This window comes from Silene latifolia, chromosome Y (genome assembly GCF_048544455.1).
Source record: "Silene latifolia isolate original U9 population chromosome Y, ASM4854445v1, whole genome shotgun sequence".
NCBI classification, from domain to species: Eukaryota; Viridiplantae; Streptophyta; class Magnoliopsida; order Caryophyllales; family Caryophyllaceae; genus Silene; species Silene latifolia.
This window is the reverse complement of record NC_133538.1, coordinates 457,123,700-457,144,674: the sequence shown is the minus strand read 5'-3', so window position 1 is coordinate 457,144,674 and position 20,975 is coordinate 457,123,700. Positions and strand designations below refer to the sequence as shown.

General features: G+C 40.6%; 1 non-coding gene across 1 annotated transcript; it reads left to right on the top strand.

The window, feature by feature from the left end:
- The first annotated feature begins 19,586 nt into the window (after positions 1-19,586).
- LOC141636759 (small nucleolar RNA R71) lies at positions 19,587-19,693 on the top strand. The gene has a single exon (XR_012541345.1). It is a non-coding gene; the product is annotated as a small nucleolar RNA R71 (small nucleolar RNA).
- The last annotated feature ends 1,282 nt before the right edge of the window (positions 19,694-20,975 follow it).

Sequence of the window (20,975 nt, the reverse complement as noted above, 5' to 3'; positions counted from 1 at the left end):
GTTTTGGAAGGAGTTGCAGGAATCGTTGGGAACAACGTTGAAGATGAGCACAAGATTTCATCCCGCGACGCATGTGCAGATCGAGAGAACAATCAAGACTCTTGAGGATATGTTGCGAGCCTGTGTGATGGATTTTGGTGGTAGCTGGGAGCAGAGGTTGGACTTGATAGAATTTTCTTACAATAAAGTTATCACACCAAAGATAGGTATGGCACCGTTTGAGGCTTTGTATGGGAGGAGATGTAGGAGTCCAATCTGTTGGGACGATAGTCCGAGGCGCAAAGTGGTTTTAGGACCAGAGATGGTGCATGAGATGGTGGAACAGATTAAGATGATCAGGGAACGGATGAGAGCAGCCCAGGATCGACAAAAGAGTTATGCAGATCTACATCGTCGGGACATAGAGTTTCAAGTTGGGGACAAGGTTCTTTTGAAAGTGTCTCCTATGCGTGGGGTTATGAGATTTGGGAAGAAAGGTAAGTTAAGTCAGAAGTTTATAGGGCCTTATGAGATCTTAGAGCGAGTTGGGGAAGTTGCTTATCGTCCGGCTTTACCACGGTGCGTTAGAGAGAGTGCATAATGTGTTTCATGTATCGCAGCTGCGGAAGTATGTGAGTGACCCGTCACATGTGTTGGAGGCAGAGAGCTTAGAGCTAGATGAGTCCTTATCATATCTTGAGGTGCCTAAACAGATTCTAGACCGAAAGGTTAGAAAGACTAGGAGTGGTGAGACAGTTTTGCTTAAGATCCTGTGGTCTAACCACGAGACCGAGGAAGCTACATGGGAGCCAGAGGAAGCTATGAAAGAGCGTTACCCTTTCCTTTTTGATCAGGTATGTATGGTTACGGGGACGTAACCTTGTTTCTTTTAGGGGGGTAGGAGATGATCGCGAGCAGTTTTTAAGAGTTTCATACCCCTTTTATATGTTGTGTCGGGATGTTTGTCGGGATGAGTTGGGTTAGTATCATGTTTTATGTTGAATTTTGTTTTGGTTGCTGAGTCGGGAAGGTTATGGGAATACCTTTGTTTAGTAGTGGTTTGAACTTCGGGGACGAAGTTCCTTTTAAGGAGGGAAGACTGTAATACTTCGTATTTATAAGTCTTGGGGTACTCTATCAAGTAGCTCTTACTCTGTCGAGTAAGGGTAAGTTGCGAAATAAAATAGTTTCTGACCTGTTGGGTACTCGATCGAGTAGCTGGGGCACTCGATCGAGTAAGGGGGTACTCGATCAAGTACCTTGGGTACTCGATCGAGTGTCCGGTTTTACGGGGAGTTTTCTCGGGTTTTGTTAATTATACGATTAAGGTATTTAAGTTCCGTCATCATTATTCTAAACCACTTTTACAAAACCTAAATCCTTGTTTAAGAGAGAAAGCAACAAGTTCATCTTCCTAATCGCATTCTTAGCAATTCCCGGAGTTCAGACGGTCAGTTCTTGTCGTTGTGTATACCGTTGAGTTCCTTGCGTCGAGGGTAAGATCTACGTACCCTTTTTATTGTATTTCCTTTGATTTGGTTAAACCCTAATTTAGAGATTGGGGGTTTTTATGTGTAGTATGTGATTGGTAGCCTATATGTGTTGTATGATAGGAGGAGGGTTCATAGAAGAGGCTTTTTGACTCAGCAGTAGAGACCATCTGATTGTGTGCATACCAGGTAGGATTTCCTACTCAATATTAGTCCCATATTGGGATATTGGTTGATGTGTTGTATTTGGTTGTTTGATATAATAATTGTACTGTGATTGTGGTTGTGATCGTTGTTGATGGTTCGCGAGGCGTGGCCTCGGCTGAGTGGGGTCACTTGCGGGAGTGGCTTCACGCCCTAGTTTCGCCCTTCGTGGAACCCGCCACGGAAGGAGATGTGCACATTAATGGACAGGGTTATCGCTCACTATGTGGAGCGGGGATTTGGTGGGTACGGCTGCGGTCCCCCACTGGCAAGTCTGGTCCAGTGGACAGTCAGTATTGAGATGATGGGAATTGGTTGGTTGTGTGTGTGTGTGATGCGTTAAAGTCGTCTCAGTATATCTTATTGTTGTTATACATATTGATTGTGTGATTAGTACTGACCCCGGTGTTGTTTTGTAAACCTGCGGTGATCCATTCGGGGATGGTGAGCAGATATTGAGCAGGTAGTGAGATGAGTACTGGGATAGCTTGGATGCCATGACATGACGATAGGAGTCTTCCGCTGTAGCCTTTAGTTTATTTTCATTTCAGTTAGAACAGTCAGTTTGAGATCATGTATCGTACTTTTGGTTTGGTTTTGAGGATTGTAACTATTCACTAAATTATTTATAATAAACGTTGTTTCTTTATTGTTGTTTGATTATCATTGCCTTGGGTAACCGAGATGGTAATGTCTTCATACCTGAGTGGTCCTGGTAAGGCACTTGGAGTATGGGGGTGTTACATATAGTCCATTAGACTTGCGTATATAAGCTCGCCAGCCATAAGAAGAGATCATACCTGAAACTTCGCTGGGGATTGACTCTTGCTTTTGTTGTGTCGAATTATCGTCGTTGGTCGTCGACCCATAAAATTGCATATATGGTGGATTGAGCCTTATCCTTAGGCGCCTACGTATCCGTTTCTGACGGAATCAAACCCGCGTCGTAGTTCGGCAACTGCTGACACTTGCCCAAACTTTATCATCTGCTGCCATTTGCCCAAAATTCATCATCTGCTGGCAGGTGTCCAAATGGGACGGGACTTTCCAAGGAGGTTGCCGCCGCTTTCATCATTTGCTTTCAGCTACATAATTCTTCCATCTCATACTCTTGTATTGAATTGAATTCTTGGTGGATATCATCCTCTACATCTTAATAATGGTCTCTGAAGCCAACGGCTTCAGAGCCCCCAGTTTGCAATGGCTCTAAAGTCGAAGACTTTAGAGCCCCCAGTTGAAGCATATCCTGGTATATTTGAAACACAAAAACGCACTTGCAATAATCGTCACATAAGCACATTTGGATCATCGATCTCAAAATTGGATTATTTGAAAGATTGGGTCATCGACCCGAAAATTGAATTTGAAAATTTTGAATAATTGGGCCATCGACCCGAAAATTGAATTTGAAAATTTTTGAATAATTGGGCCATCGACCCGAAGTTTAAATTTGACATCACTTGGTATGTTGGGCCATCGACCCTTCAAAAATTGAATTGGAAAATTTTGAATGATTGGGCCATCGACCCGAAAAGATTCTACTACTTGGATCATCTATCCACAATTCGCAAAAAGTTTTCGGAATTTTGAAATTTTGAAATTTTTGAAATCGAACCTTGATGGGTGAGCATGAAACACGACACAGGGCGTAGCCCGCTACCGTAAAACAAAAAAGGAAAATAAAACCGTAAGTGTGCACGGGTTTTAATTCAATTATTGACTTGTTAGGGGTAGAAATGTAAATTGGCCATTCCGACGCCAAAAGATGGCAAATGGAAATCACAAGGTCGTTGAACTTGGGACGGAGATATCGTATGGCATGGGCGAGCTCCCGAGGACACATGGGAATCAAGATCACTTGGCATTGACAAGGTGGATTAAACTGATGGAGCAACAACGTTGGCTTCGCCCAGACACTAAACACAGACTGATTTTATGAGAACAGTTGGACATCACACATGACTTTTGTTGGGAACATTCTGTCACTCTTCTCCTCGCCTCCTTTCTTTTCAGCGAGTTTCATCATTTCTTGCCACCGCCTTCTTTCTTTTCAGCGGGCTTTTACTATTTTTTCTTCCACGCCTTCTTTCTTTTCAGCGGGTTTTTCATATTTTCTGTTCCCAACACAAACCTACATCTATATGATTCAGCATCTTTGCCTAAACCATTAGATAAAGCTCATTCTGAGACTCGATACTATTCATCCGAACCTATATCCTCATCCTAGCCTACATCGAGTGCTAAGACCGACTCAAACAAAGGTGGCTTCATTTGGACTTGGTTAAGACCCGTAAGAAACCGACAAGATGAAAACTTGGTTGATGAGTGGATTGAATCCCTTATTCTGAAGGACTGCCTACGTATTCGCGTGGAGCGAAATCAAATCCGACGTAGTTCGATCGAGGTGCATAAACATGGCATTTTGATTGTGTGTATACACTCAAAAGTTTCACCTAAGGTATCATGTCATATCCCATTCTAGCCTGTATGGTACCGTTGTATCCCGTGTCTAGGGTTGGTACAAAAGGTTGTGATTCTTTGGGATGTGGAGCTTGGAAAAAATAGGTTCGCAAGGTAAACCATCATTCTGAAGGTTCGTTTTGTGGTGCTAAGGCTAAGGGCTATGGCTTCTGATGTGGTTGGAAATGGTGCTCAGGTTTGATGAACCTGGGTTCAAATGGGTCGGGAAACAATGTGGGTTCAAATTTCCATGTCTGGACCCTAAAGGCTAGGTATAACAACACAAGCGGAATGATTCTCAAAATTCCCGACTATCCCCTGGTAACTGTCTCAGGGAGGACTTAGGGGTAAAGAGGTTACTACTTAAGCGTTTGGGCTTCGCCCATTGAACTTCAACTATGGGTACTTGACTGGACTTCTGGCTCCCGTAACTTCGACATTCAACCAAAAGCGTTCTGCACAACTTCAACATCTTTTTTCCTTTTTTCTTTTTCTTTCATCACTTTTCTTTTTTTCATTTTTTCATTTTTTCATTTTTCCAATTTTTTCTCTTTTTCTCATTTTTCATTCTTTTTCATCTCTTTTTCTTCTTCTATTCTTGAAAATGGTCTTCTATTCATTCCCTTAGTCACAAATGGATACACCTTAAAAACCGGGCTTCGCCAACTAATTTGGGTCAGAATTAACAAATCCTTGTTACAACGGGTTGGTCTCTCCTCTCTTCGAGAGGGGATGATTTTATTGGGGAAAAGGCTTGCCTTCCATCATCGATAGGGGAAACAAGGAGCTAGTCCGGGTTTGTCATAGAATCATCTAAAAGCTTGTCACAAACATTGGTTCAGATGGAGGTTTTCTACCACCAGACATGGAATAGGTAAAGGAATCAAACACGGGATCGTAGTGTACCTTACATTTTGAAACAGGACATATTTCTACCCCAGGGATTCCTTTGAGTGTGTTGTGCGTTTTATCATGTTTCAGAATGATTGAGGATTGGAAACAAGACATATTTGGAAACGAAACTGCAACTTTTTTATTGGAATGTGAAATACTTAACAGACTCGAAGAAACGATTCCTAGGACACATCCTAGGTCATCTCGGAACAAACGACTCAAATTCAAAAAAAGAAAGTTCTAGACTCGACTCGACTAAGATAAGAAAACAGATCCCGACTCATAATTTTCAAATCTGGTCTTGAGCTTTCTCTTGTTCAGCTGTCAGCTTAGATGCCCGGCTCTGGTCCTTGATCCCTTTGATGGTCTGCCTCCATCCCGAGGTAGTCCTCTGAGGATCTACGCCAGTGATAAAGGTTGGTGAACCGAATTGTCTTTTATTAAGTTCGTTAACGAGAGGAGTACATTCTAGAGCAAGACTCCCGACTTGAATTTCATTCTTCGGGTTTGGCAAGAATTCAAAGCAATCCACAAATATTTTCTCGATAAACACCCCTTTCAAGTGACATGGGCGGATAAGATGGGAATAATCGACACTGTCTTCGACAGAAACAAAGTTAGCGTGATCGCCAAATGGATTGGTGATGTTATTGGGTCTAACAGTTGGGATCGGGAGTGTTCCACTCTCAATCATGTCTTGTATTCCGTGCTTCAGTCGATAGCACCTTTCAGTATCGTGTCCCTTCCCTTGATGGAAAGCACAGTAGGCATTTGGTTTGTACCATTTACCTTGTTGATCAGCAGGAGGGTCCGGAGTTGGACCAATAGGCTTCAGCTTTCTTTGGGCTATGAGCCTTTGGAGAGCATATGTATAAGTGCATCCGATATAGGTGAATGCCCTAGGTGTTTGGCGCTGCGACTTCTTCGATTGCCCTTCTAAGAGATTGATGGCTTCATCAATATGGGTCGCTGCTTGGGCCTTGCCCTTAGACAATGAGGCCCCTTGGTACCCTTTCGGCTTTTCAGCCTCTGCCCTTATGACATCATCTTCTACCTTTATCCCGATTCTTATCAATTCTTTGAAAGAACCAAAATTCTGGTATTTCAGAGCATTACGGTAAACAGGTCGTAAATTCTTTACGAACTTATCTACCATTTCAACTTCATCACGCTTCTTGGCTAGTTTCACGCTTTCAACGCGCCATCTTGCGAGGAATTCAGTAAAGCCCTCTTTTTCCTTCTGTGTCATTACCTCCAAAGTCTTTATGTTGGTTTGAATCTCGACATTTTCAGCATAGTGCTTACAGAACTCCATCGTAATATCTTCGAAAGTGGGGAAGTTCTTAAGGTCAAGATTATAGAACCACGCCTTCGGGTGTTCATCCAGAGATTGGGCAAAAATTTCAGAGAGCATGTCAGCAGGTACTCCCTTCAGTGCTAAGTACCCTTTATAGGCCTTAACGTGGTGGATCGGATCTTGGTGCCCTTGAACTTTGGGATGTCAGTGAGTACCATGTTCGTGAGCAACTTATCCTGAACTGGGGCATAGGCCCTAGCATTTTCATAGTGGATGTTCTTCCCCTGGGAGAGTTTCAGACGGTCTTCAATGAACTTGAACCGTTTCTCCAGATCAGTCAGAGGTGGGGTAGCTGGAGGGGAATCTTCACCCAGCTTAGATTCGATTTCATCCATTCGGGTCATCATGAGGTTCACGGCCTCGGTGAGCTTGTTAACAGCATCTTCCATTGCTTGACGTCGGGTTTTTGGCAGCCTTTCTACAAGAAAACCCCGAACTGAGTCAATATTCGAATGTAAGAGCCCCTGCACACTTAAGGACACGACACCAACTTGACTCAAGCAAAAACTCGACTTAAGACTGACTAAACAAAAGGTTCGACTCACGGTTGGATTCAGACCTCAATTCATTTTAGACTCGACAAAAACGACATGACTCAAGCTGTCATAGCTCGATTCTAAACTGGACTCGGTGTGACTAAACCCGTGATTGGACCAACATAGCCCATAGGTTTAAGTGAAACGCCCTAAATGGCCTAGCTTGGACGTTTCTGTGGACTATCCTAGACCAATTGGTCGACCCACATGACTCGAAGCCCAAGAGGTGAGCTTGGGTGACCTAACAAGGTCGTGTTCTAGACACTTGGGGCAAAACACGCCTAGCCCAACACGGCCAGGACTCGGACACGACTCGACGCATTTCATGCTTGGTTAAGGTTCGAGTGGCATTTTGGATTGAATTTGAAAAAAACGGATAATCGATTTGAAAATGAGATATAAAATGGGCAGCATGCCGGCTATAAAAGCTCATTTTGGGCCGAAAAATCTAGTCCTATTTGGGCAGCATTCCGCGTTTTTAAAACCATGCTATTTTGAAAGTAAGTTGTCCAAAAGTTCGGTTTTGAAATTGATACGGAAAGTTTTGAAAAGACTCGGGAAATTCATTTCGTACATTGTCATTCTCATGTTATAAGGATGTATGCTCCTAGACATCTCTAAGTCTCGGCAAGTCTTCTACAAGAAGGTCTATCCCCTCCATCCTTTTTGGGTCTTATAGAGCAAGGGCCTTCAGGTAGAGTACCTAGAAGAGCATCCCCACCATCAAGAACCACGACGAGGCGGAGCGGAAGCAAGCAATGTGCGAGTTCCTGGCATAGTGGGATGTCGCCCTCCACGCATCACAAAGAAACGCTGGGACGGCCCGGGAAAGTCCTTAAGGGTTTATGCATGAATCGTAGCACTATGAGTAATGTTTTACTTTCCAATACTTTCTTTTCAAGTTTCACCTCGTAGGAAAAGACCCTAGAAACAAAGTGTAACTAGTCCTCTTTTCCCCAGCGGAGTCGCTAAACTGTGGACAAGGCCCTCGGGAACTGCGTCCGCGGGATCCACACTAGGCATAATCTACTCGAGGTTCTTTCGAATCGAATTAAGACAAATTAGAGTCGCCATCAAGTTTTTTGGGAACTTGGAACCGTTCAAGTCAACTTTACACCTTTCATCGAAAAGCATAAAGCCAATCGATTACGAGTGATTAAAGATAAAGACTTGTACCCTATATCACTCGATTTGAATGACTCTCGTAATCCCATGGTATTTAGACGGATCCACAAACCATAGATCTTGAGTAAGGGGTGAGGGTACGTGTTAGGAAGCCCATAAGGACACCTAACCCCGCCCGTCAATAACGGCCTCTACTAAGTCAAGTATCGGATTTCAAACAAGGTCATAGCTACTACGATATATGATATGCAAACATCGTTTTAAAACCCTAACATGTGACAACAATTTCTATGTCGTTTTAGATGCAACTAAACTAACTTTGTCAAAGTTGTAATTTAGCATGTGGGTTGATTGATCTAACAACATATAAAACAAAGCAAACAAGGCTTAGGGGGAATGGGGGAGCCGTTGGGATCTACCCTATTACAACCCAGGCATTTCATGCCGACACAACGATAAATTAAAGATACAACTCGATCTAAAATACAACGCTATACACAAAACCGTACACGACACATTACACGGCCAACTCGGCCTAGGGAAACGTGCACAAGGGGGGGTGGCCCAAGGCTTACATGACTCGCGACCTTGGGTCACTCCTCGTGATGCGTGCTTTCACTTAATCTTATCGAATAAGACATAGGGCCACACACCAAAGCATGCATTAGCATAAATCGGGCCATGTTGCTTTAAACAACATGCGATTTACTACGCTCTTACATGCATTGGGGCACAACCATCTAACCAAACAAGACTAAGGTTTTTGAAGAGGTTTTGACTCGATAAAAGTAAAACTAATTACAAACAAACTACCAAACACGACTCGATAAACAAAGTAATTACAAGATACGAAATAACGAGATAAAGGTGAGAAAATAACGAGAAAAGGACTACAAAGACACGGCCAAGCACGACCTACACGTTCTAGTCTACCCTAATCCTTAGGTTAGATTCATTAGGTTAGATAGATGATTGCGAAACGGGTTAGGAAACAAGTTAGAAACAAGGTTGATCGATTGGGATGATGTCACGCCAAGGTGTATTCTACACGGCCTAAAGGGGTCAAATTAGGTCAAGTTCACTAATTAAATTAACTCATCGAGTGTTAATAAGAAGGTGCTAATCACGCACTCTTATACTAGCGAGAAATTATGTGAAAGAGAGAGATGCATTCAATTAAGTTACAGAATTGTTAATCGGTTTTTTAAACTACGTCGATGCCACCTAACGTGTCTAATTAGGTTATTAAATTGATCTAATGTCATCTGAATGAGTTATAGGTTAACAATCAGAGGTCATACTAACATGTGACGGGTCCTAGGGTGGGTCGAATTACACGAAACAAAAGAGGGGTCAAAAGCGAAGAGCGAAGTTATAATTCGTTTTATTAATGCCCTACCTTGAACACGAGGATATGTAAATGAGACGGGGGTTACGACCGACTGATGTGGCGGATTTCTTTCCCATATCAAGTCAATGCGGGTGTTCATGGTGGTACTTTAACTCATACTAAACTAGTTTCATAGTTAATGATAACAATCGATAAACAAAATAAAACAAAACAATAAAAAACAAACATAAAAAACGAAATAAAAGGGAGAAAGAGGAGGATTTTATGCACCCTCAACCTACATGTATCGTTGACACCGTCTTGGGTCATAATCGATGGTAGATTTTATCTCGAGAGGCCGTCGTCGACGAAGAAACAAAGCAAACAACACGTTTTTTGCAAATCTGGACAGCAACTTTCAAACTGCGATTTCTCTCTCGTTTCACGGTGAAAATTCGATTTAAAAGATGTTTTGAAAACTAGAAATAGAGGAGAACAGAGATCTTAAAACAATCCCTGCTCGTTTTGAGTTATTGGGCACGACAAATGAGCACAAACAGAACTGGACAGACAGGAAAAGCCGCGAAAACAGAGTGTATAACACTCTGTTTTTCGAGGGGATTCGTGTACTCTCAAGGGCAATTTGGCTCATAAATATTTGTCTACGATGTAGATGGATGTTGTGTGGTTAATTTGGAACAAGAAACTCGAATTTTGATGGAGGTTTGAAGGGAGAACGAAGGGTTTCAAAGAGGACACACAAACTGATTCTCAGTTTGTAAGTCGGTTTTGTGGAGGGTTTTTGAGAGGCAATTAGGGTTGGTTTCTGGAGTTTAAAGCTTGTAAGTGGCGGTGGTATGTATGGAGAACTTAGAGTCATGAATGTATGGTGAAGAGAGGGTATTTATAAGGAGTTAAGGTAGGGTTTTAGCGGGGAGAGGCAGACGGGCTCGGTTTGCACATAGCTGCTGTCCAGCAGCTTTTGTGAGGGTTTGAGAGGCTTTGTGAGGGGTTTTCTTGGTGGTTAAGCTAAGGTAATATGGGTAGGATACTAGGGTATGGGTTAGAGTTAATGGGCACGGGTTTTGGTGGTGTTTGGAGCGGGTTTTGGGCTCGGGATTTGGCACGCAAACCAGGGGGGCTGCTCGTGTTTTATGCGGGCTGTTGGGGAGTGTTTGGGATGGGATTTGGGCCGTGGTTAAGGGGGTTCGAACTGGGGTTGGATGGGTAGAGGCTTAGGTTGGTTAGTGTACTCGAGATTCGTGCCAACTCGTAAAGAAAACGGGCTCAAAAACCGAGCTATAATCGAGCTCCAAAACGCGTGTTTAAAACGAGTTTTTTTCGATTTTTAAATCGATTTTTCAAATCGATTAACACATTAAAATAAATGATTTTTCAAATCAAATACACTCATAAAATGATTTTTCAAATCAAACATTTATTTTATTTTCAATAAAATAAACTTGAGAAAATAAATTCAAAATAAAGCAATAAAATGAATTTACCTTAAAAAAGCTTTAATTTAAAATATCATTTAAATTAATAAAATACTCCGTCGACAACGCTCATTCTACATCGTAAAACGAACCCAAATAATGACAATGACAACTAATAAATACATGTGTCCTATCATCATCGGGTGTTTGTCGGGTTCTCTATAAATTCCAATATCGACGGATACGGGTATCTACAAGGGGATTGATGCTAATTAATTATTTTCCCTCACTACCATCACTAATCAAACCCCTAATTTTACTATATAAGCCTTATTTTTCCACTTACTTCTCTCTCCTATCACACAAATATCATCCCTCTCATCTCTCTAAAAACCAAAAAAATCCCCTAAATCCAAAAAATTCAAAAAACCAAAAAAAAAATTTCCCTCCTCTCATCCTCACCACCACCGACCACCCCACCCTACTACCCTGACCTGTCAACCACCACCACCACGCCTCGTGACTCACCCACACCCACCACTATTTCCAGATACGACTACCACCCCGACCACCACCACCACCATTCTGCCTCACGCACACCATCCCGTCCTCCACCATCCCACCATTTCCAGATCTGAAACACAACACAACCCCCGACTACCACCTCGACCACCACCACCATTCCTTTTCACGCACACCATCCCGACCTCCACTATTCCCACCATTTCCAGATCTGAACCACCAAAACCCACGCCTATAACTATCCACAACCAGTCAACCACACACACCCACAATCGAAACACAACAACCTCGACCTCACCGTTCTTTCCTGCAACACCAATGTCGCCACCATCCCGCGTCGTCTGTCGCCACCTAACGCCGCCTCCTGTGGTATTGACGAGGGATTTGTGTTTTGTTTTGTGATTTTTTGTTTTGTTTGCTTTGTTTTATAATTTTTTGTTTCCTTTGTTTGCTTTTCATCGTGATGCATTCCTGGTTCTAATTTTTTGTTTCTTTGTTTTATAATGCCTTTTTTGTTTGTGACTGTGTCACGGTTTTATGTATGGTTTCCCTTTTTTTTTGTCAGATTTCCTTTTTCCTATTGTTATAGATTTCAAATTTTGTATTTCAAATATCGTCTTGTTATTATATTGTTTTGTTTCAGATCTGGTTTTAAAAAGATACACTCACATTTTTTAAAATTTACACTCGTATTAAATTTACACTCGTATTTCTTTAAATTTCCACTCGTATTTCTTTACATTTACACTTGTATTTATTTACATTTACACTCACATTTCTTTACATTTACACTTGTATTTGTTTACATTTACACTCACATTTCTTTACATTTACACTTGTATTTGTTTACATTTACACTCATATTTCTTTACATTTACACGCATTTTTCAAATTACACTCGTATTTCTTTACAGTTATACTCGTATTTCTTTACATTTACACTCGTATTTTTTACATTTACACTCATATTAATTTCTTTACATTTACACTCGTATATCTGTACATTTACACTCAAATTATATAGATTTGCGCTCATAGATTTTGTGGATATGAGTTGGTGGTGGAGGATGACGTTGGTGGTGTTTGTTGGTAGTCGAACTAAAATTTTACTCGTAAAGGACCAAAGTTAGACTTGTAAAGGACCAAAGTTACACTCAAAGGACCAAAGTTACACTCTTAAACCTTCAAATTTACACTCGTGGACCTTCACATTTACACTTAAAATACTACATTTACACTCGTAGAACATCACATTTACACTTGGTAACATGTTAAGATTATATAAATTCAAAATTTTATATAGAAAATTGCCTAAAAATCAAATTTATACTCTTAAAATATTTAAAATTATATAAATTCAAAATTTCCGTCACAAAAAATCAAATTTCCACTCTTAAAATGTTACATTTACACTCTTAAAAGATCAAATTTACACTTGTAAAATGTTAAAATTATATAAATTCAAAATTTCCGTCACAAAAAATCAAATTTACACTCTTAAAATATTACATTTACACTCGTAAAATGTTAGATTTACACTTGTAAAACTCATACAACATTACATTTACACTTCTGGAATCTGAAACTCAAAACTGATTAATTAGGGGCTAGAGAGAGAAAGAAAAATTAATTAGTATATAGAAATTTGATTAGTGAAATAATTTTTTTGTTAATTTCAATCTCAACCATCTATTTCAATCCAACCATCCACATATTTTTCCTTTTCTTTTTAATAGTCCTTAATCCATCCCTTCTCCATCAATCTCAACCATCCATTTTCTCATCCAATGGCCCTTAGAGGGACTTAGGAACGCAATGGCATATGGTGGACTCATAAGAACTCACCTATATATATATATATATATATATATATATATATATATATATATATATAGAGAGAGAGAGAGAGAGAGAAAGAGAAAGAGAAAGAGAGAGAGAGAGAGAGAGAGAGGAGTTCTAATAAGTCCAACATGTGTCATTGAGTCCATAAGTTCCTCTAAGGGCCATTGGATGGACTCAATGGATGGTTGAGATGAATTTGATTAAAGGCTATTGATACTGTCGTAGAGTACCAAAGATAAATTTATAATTCCAAACTACTACTATAGCTAGTGGCAGTCAGGGTCGAACCACAGAGAGGCGATGTAATTATTAGTTGTCTAATTTTAGTCCAAGGTAACAGTTGTAAGGGGGTTTGATTTGAATTGTTCTATAACTAATGGCAACGAAATTTAAAAGTAAACTAACCAAATAAATGAGCAATGAATGAAAATATATGAAATCAAAAATTAAAAGAATGCTAAGATGATCGGTTTACTATAGTTTCGACGGCAGTATCCTAGGTAGGTCCGAGAAAATCACGTAAGACGGGAAAATAAGAAGTCCATCCTCTCGGTCCATTCTTAACAGGTAACAACCTTTCGGCCTAAGCTACGGGTCCCTAATATCACTAATACTAACTTTCGTCCTGAAAAGTGATTTAAAAGTCGAAATTAACTTATATCTCGATCTTATTAATTTAGTCGTCTTAATTAGGTAGTCTATTTTCCTCCCCTATCTTTTGATCTTATCGGGTCGGTCAATTCCTAAGCATTCAACTAGTCGCGTGCACTCGATTCGTCAAATATAGCAATAAAATTAATTAAAGCAAAGTAAACCTCACGTGAGCTGGTCGATCGACCAGGGTATGCGGTCGATCGACCAGGGTATGCGGTCGATCGACCAAGACGCGACTCAGACTAACCTAATCTACGCCGTCTACACTACAGGTCCCTTACATCCTAGCACAAGGGGTTTAGCTACTCATGATTATGATAATAACAACAATAATATTAACTAGTAAAGCAAACAAATTCATACTTAAATTAACTGAATAAGCAATTAACATGAAACGATAATATGACTTTGGGAGAACTAAACTGGCAATTCTAATTACGGAGGATTTAAAGCAACAAAACTGAATGCTGGAACAGGAGAATACCGTAAAGATGAATTGAATAGCAAAGACCAAAACAAAGTGCGGAAAGTAAACTTTATTGACGGAGAATTAAACTAAAACTAATCAAAAGTTCAACCTTTGTGTAGAACCCTAATTAATTCCTAAAATTCGATGATGAAGACTTGATGCCTCTGGTTACGTTATATAGATAAACATACGTAACTTTATTCTCAAACCTAATTACAATGGGCTTCGGAATTCTAATCCTTTTAATTCACGTCAGAATTACGGTGTGGTCGATCGACCACTGATGTCAGTCGATCGACTGAACTGCGCTGTACAGGAGCTTCTGAAAGTCGTACTCTGGTCGATCGACCATGGGCACCGGTCTATCGACCATTTCAACAGGTACTTGGCTCCAAAAGCTTCGTGAATTTGTTTTTCGACCTTCGATACGCGCACCAAATTCGCTTCCCGAGTCTTTACTTCACGTCAAATGCAATGCAAGGTACTTAGGGACGGATTCGGCTGATTTCCCGCTGGATTCTTCACATTTCTGCAATATTACACAAAAACACGAAAGTAGACGGAAATAGGGAAAATGGTAGCATAAACTACATAAATGAGCTCTGAAATGCGTGTAAAATAGGGTGTAAAACATCATATAAAAGACACGCATCAAACTTCCCCAAACCAAGCATTTGCTTGTCCCCAAGCAAGATCTAGACTCAATCCTAAAACCTAATGGAACGATTTCAATCTCAGAGCGAAATGCAAACCGAATAGCCTAAACCAGTTTAATGCTACAAATCAACAGTCAATTAGCAATATGAATCATGCAAACGAGTTATGTAGTCATAAAAAAACTGCTGAACCGTCAACTATAGAGACTTATCATTATGGACTCTCACGGGTCGCTCATATCACACATAAGCACAGGTGAATATATGTAAAAGATAGAAAGAATTCATTTTGTAGTGACACTCACCCAACTACGACCTATAAGAACATGCCTGCAATCTAATATAAAAGTAATCTCTACAACCGTACATATGCATTCCAACCAAACAAATGACCATGACATATGCCGAGGTAAATATGAATATGTAAGGTTATGGGCAGGAAGGGCTAAGATAAATTTGGATAAAAATAGAGTTAAAAGCCAAGCTAGTAACTAAGGGAACCAAATTATAGCAACATCCAACTTCTTGCTCAAGATTAAATCGATGAAACAGTGCTATAACTAGCACTAAACTCACAAACTCCATAAATAGTCAACTCCCCAACAATTAGAAATAATACATGGGAGTACAAAATCACCAACTCATAACAATTGCAACATGTGATTTTTCGAATTTTCTTTTTTTTTTTCTCTGCTGCAGTACTTAGTCGATCGACCAATGTAGCCGGTCGATAAACTGATCTTCTTTTTGGTTCGAATCATTTTTCTTTTTTTTTTCAATTCTGTTTTTTTTCTTTCTTTCTTTCCTCCTTTGTCGTTTTCATCTTCCCATCATCATTCTCATAAAGAGCATTATCTACCAAAAACGAAATGACAATCCCAAGAACATAAACTACTAGCTTGACAAGGGCAGACTATATGTAGGATGTAGTAACGGGACAAAAAGGCTATTTTTGGCAGTGTGGAGCTTATGGGCAAAAAGAAAAAGGGGTGACCTCTTACACATATGTCAACAAACCACAAACCGAATGCATACATGTATTAAGTAGATTAAGTTCATATTTATGCATATTGATGTAACACGTCTCATAAGGAGTAACTACTCACATTCCTAAATAAACCGGCCATGGATGTCACCAGTTATAGGCTCTAAATCTCAGAAAATGATGTAGTTTGCCATAAATCTAAGTCAAGTCTCAAGTTTCAGCAAGAAATGTAACGAAAACTCGTAGATTATGCATATTATTCTTCTAATAACTTGTCAATTAAGCAAGGCTTAGGCATAAACAGCTGAAAATGCAATGTCATCATTGAAATACTACCGTTCCGACTCGACCTATATACTAAAATAAACGTGCTTTTTGAATTTTGTTGAAATTTTTTCAATTTTTTTTTCAATTTTTTGTATATATAACGGAAAATAAACAGCAAATGCAAACTAAAATGCAATAAGCGTGAAACAGAAATGCAATTAAACATGTGAATGCAATGGAGAACCCTTCCCCAAATCAAATCACACAATGTCCCTATTGTGCAAAATCATGTAATGAAATAAAAGGGAAACGGGAATTTGCGATAAATAATAACTAAATAAGACATGAAGAGGAGCTCGGAAACTCACAAGCTTTTAAACGCAGCAAAAGGAAACCTCCCCAAACCAGCATGAACTAGGGGGTTTTAGTAGCCAGCAGTGCTACCACAGGTACCTGAAAAGACAAACATAAGTACCGTGCATAATTCCGAGAAAACAATTTACTAAACGCAAAATTATGTCTAAAATAAGAAAAATAGAAGAAAACAGAAATTAGTCGGAGAATAAAGTGGAGAAAAGACTCCCTCAACTCCGCTAATCGACCAAACACAGCAGGGGAATGGTCGTGAACAGGTACAGCAACGGAAAGCGGTCGATCGACCATATCAGGCAGTCGATCGACCAGAGTGAACAGGAACAGAAGCTCCTGGAGTCGCGGCTCAGTCAATCGACCATACAGATCAGTCGATCGACTGAGATACCTGCTGTAAGTTATGATTTTCTTCGAATTAGCTCAATAAATTGAGCTAATATCGCCTATGAACCTGCAAATACACATAATAACGTGCCCAAAATTTCGCAAAACCCAAATGTAAAGTCTAAAGTCTTTAAAATCCTAAGAAAACTTATTAAAGCGAAGTCTCGCGCAAACCAAAATAGTAAAAAGTCTAAGAAAAGCAATAAAAATGTTTTTTTAGAAAAGTCTTAATCAACTAATAGTTGATCAAGAATGGCCACGGAATGGCCCACTTGCTCGGCTTCTGGCTACAAGAAGTAGCCTATACAGTGGTCATCTCCTCAGCCGCACTCCTATCAATTCCAATATCCGCCGAACTCAACGGATCGACATCTTGAACATCCTCCCAATCAATGACCTCGCCTGGCTCATCAAAATCCAAATCGGACTCCTTCACCTTAACTGGCTCCTCATCAGGCTCCTCATCAGTGCCATAGCTAAGACATCCTAGACCACCGCTTTGAACAATTGGCTCCTTCACAGCTGGAGCAACATGCGGCTCTTCCTTCCCCAAACCAGCTCCTGTAATATCTAAAACAGAAGAATCTTCCTCCAATTTGCTCCCAATCTGGGGCGGAGGTGTTACAACAGGAGTAGGCATAGGGGCAGGCATATCAGAAAGCACAAAATAAGATTTCTTCTCAGAAATCGTATTACAGGTGACTAGCCACATATGATCTTTCTTCTTAGTGGGCTGAGCAAAAACAATGGACTGTTTCTCTACTTTAAAGGTCAATGTCCCTGAGCAAACATCTATAACTGCACCAGCAGTGTGCAGAAATGGTCTACCCAAAATGATAGGAATGTGAGCATCCTCGGGTATATTTAGTACAACGAAGTCAACTGGGAAAAAGAACTTTCCTATTTGCACGGGAATGTCCTCTAAGACTCCTATAGGCTGGACCACAGAACGATCAGCCATCTGTACTGTCATGTTAGTAACTGCAAACCTAGTCAATTTCAATTTCTTAGCTAGACTCAAAGGCATAACGCTAATGCTGGCTCCTAGGTCACATAATGCCTTCTCAATTGAGAAGGTACCAATATTACAAGGAACAGAAAAGCTACTAGGGTCAGCTAACTTATGAGGTGCAGTATGAGTCAAATAGGAATATGACTCCTCAGTTAGTGCGACAGAATGCACAGTATCAAGTGACTTCTTTTTAGACAAAAGCTGCTTCATAAATTTCGTGTAAGCCGGCACTTGATTAACTAATTCAAGAAAAGGAACTTGCACATTTAAACTACGAATAACATTTTTAAATTTGTTAAACGATACCTGTTCCTTTGTCAGCACCAATCTCTCCGGATAAGGGGCAGTAAGAAGCAACTTAGCCCTCTCCTCTAGATCTCTCATACCGGCTGAAAATCCACTACCTTCTCCTTGTTGAAGTTCGAACCTTCTTCAGACCGTCTCAAGAATGAGCCATTAATTGTCATTGGGTCATACTTTGGAACTGGAACAGACCCATCAGCATTTGGGTCTTGGCTCAATAATTTCGGAGTCGTCGTACCCCGAAATAAGTGGTCCCTCAAGTTATCTGGCATTGGAGGGCGAAAAGGTTCAATATCAGAAGCGTTTTCAGTCGATCGACCGTGTAGGTCAGTCGATCGACTGACTTCCTCAGAACTAGAAGCTGCACTACTATTTCGGGTGGTCGATCGCCAGGGTATCTCGATCGATCGATCGATATACCCGCCGATCGTCTTTTTCTTGCTCTTTGTTCACTCCGCCTTTTTTCTTGCTTGGTTCCGCCTCACTTTTTTCAGTGACATCTTCGACCATAGCGGGCCCATCAAGGGTAGACCCACTCCTTAAAGTGATAGCATTTAGGGTCTCTTTTTGATCCGGCTGCGACGGTAATTGCCCCGGAGCTCGAGTTGCACTTTTGCTTTCCAGTTGAGCAATTTGACTCTCCAACATTTTTGTAGAAGTCTCTCTAGCTTGAGACTCCTTTTGCAGCAAACCCGACAGATTTTGAACCATGTTTTTCAACTCAGAAATGTCAGAACTTTGAAATTGCTTCTGCTGAGGCACATAGAGAGGCTTTTGAAACTGCTGTTGCTTATGAGGGGGCACATAACTTTGCTGCTGCTGCTGATGTTGTGGACCCGGATTAAGGACATTCTGGTTAGACCACCTCAAATTGGGGTGGACATTAGAGGAATAAGGATATGTACCAGTCTGTCTATAATGTTGAAAGGCAGCACATACTTCATTCGAACTAGGACAAAAATCCGAAACATGTCCCTCAACTCCACATCTTTTGCATGTAAAGGGACCGTCTGAAACAACATTAACTTGGTAAATACCTCCCTTTTGAGATCCTCTTCCAAGCTCATACTTATCAAATCTCGCCGTAAGAGCCTCTAATGCAACTACAGAAGGGGATTCAGTAGCTCTCCTTTGATTTCCCCTGGAATTTCCATGCTCAGCTTTATGGGTGGCCATATCATCAATGATTTTCCACCCCTTAGTTTCTCCAACATTCCCCTGGAATCTGCCATTAGCTGCAGCATCCAGGATAGCCCTCTGATCGTCATAAAGCCCATTGTAAAACTGATTGCATAGGCTCCATTGCTCAAAACCATGGTGTGGAATAGTTCGCACCAACTTCTTGAAACGGACCCATGCCTCATGAAAATTCTCATCAGGACCCTGTTTAAAGCTCGTGATCTGAGCTCTAATGGCATTGGTCTTCGAGGTAGAGAAATATTTCTTGTAGAATGCTAGGGCCAGCGAATTCCAATCAGTGATCCCGTTAGCTGCTCGATCCAGATCTCGGTACCATTCCCTTGCGGCATCACGAAGCGAGAATATGAACATCGTCTCCTTCACCTGGTCCATGGTCACACCTGCTGGTGGGGGTATGGAGCAGCAGTAGTCAATGAATGTCTCCATATGTTTAGCTGCATTTTCATTTGCAGCTCCCCCAAATTGGTTTCTCTCAACCAAGTTAATATAAGATGGTTTCGGTTCGAATTTTCTGTCCGTCCCTGGTAATGCGAATCCCTTATAGAGATTCTCAGCTGTTGGCTCGGAGTGACTGGCTATAGTTGCTTCTTCAGCCATGTCAGGAGATGTGACGGTCTCAGCTGAGGAAGTAGAAATAGGTGACGAAGGTGGATCCTCCTCAAACAGCTCGTTCTCGTAGTAACTAGACAGAGTACTCAGCTCTTCCTCTGTCAGCAATACTCTAGATGATCGTCTCAACTCGCGTAAAGTCCTTTCGATCTCGGGATCTAATGGTCGCAATTTACCACCCTGTGACCTGCGCATAAGAGGAAACTACAAGTAGAATATGAGAATAGTTTAAGGAACAGATGTCCCTTAAACTAAGAGAAAGTCTAAAAATAGAACAACTAAAAATTTTAAACAATTGCCTCCCCGACAACGGCGCCAAAATTTGATACCGTCGTAGAGTACCAAAGATAAATTTATAATTCCAAACTACTACTATAGCTAGTGGCAGTCAGGGTCGAGCCACAGAGAGGCGATGCAATTATTAGTTGTCTAATTTTAGTCCAAGGTAACAGTTGTAAGGGGGTTTGATTTGAATTGTTCTATAACTAATGGCAACGAAATTTAAAAGTAAACTAAGCAAATAAATGAGCAATGAATGAAAATATATGAAATAAAAAATTAAAAGAATGCTAAGATGATCGGTTTACTATAGTTTCGACGGCAGTATCCTAGGTAGGTCCAAGAAAATCACGTAAGACGGGAAAATAAGAAGTCCTCTCGGTCCATTCTTAACAGGTAACAAACTTTCGGCCTAAGCTACGGGTCCCTAATATCACTAATACTAACTTTCGTCCTGAAAAGTGATTTAAAAGTCTAAATTAACTTATCTCTCGATCTTATTAATTTAGTCGTCTTAATTAGGTAGTCTATTTTCCTCCCCTATCTTTCGATCTTATCGGGTCGGTCAATTCCTAAGCATTCAACTAGTCCCGTGCACTCGATTCGTCAA